Below are 341 nucleotides of genomic sequence, written 5' to 3' on the forward strand. Positions count from 1 at the left end.
ACCAGTCAATTAAGTAAAAATAATATAAATTTAATAAAAAGTAAATATTTAAATTTATATTCCCGAACTGAAAGGGTTTAACGATATAAAATTTTAATTTTTCAATAAAAGATAACTAATTATAATTCAAAATTGATGTGAAAAAACCTTGATGTAAAACTGTAAGAATTAACGTAAAAGCTTGTAAAGGTGGAATAACTAAAATTTAAATATTAACGTAAGCGTGTGAGAGTTAACGTAAAAAGTCAACTAAGTAAAAACAATGTAAATTTAATGAAAGCAAATATTTAAATTTATATTATCGGACTGAAAGTGTTTAACGATATAAAAATTTTAATTTT

This window comes from Theobroma umbraticum, unplaced genomic scaffold (genome assembly GCF_002168275.2).
Source record: "Theobroma umbraticum cultivar Fairchild unplaced genomic scaffold, ASM216827v3 scaffold_239.1, whole genome shotgun sequence".
Classification (NCBI taxonomy): Eukaryota; Viridiplantae; Streptophyta; class Magnoliopsida; order Malvales; family Malvaceae; genus Theobroma; species Theobroma umbraticum.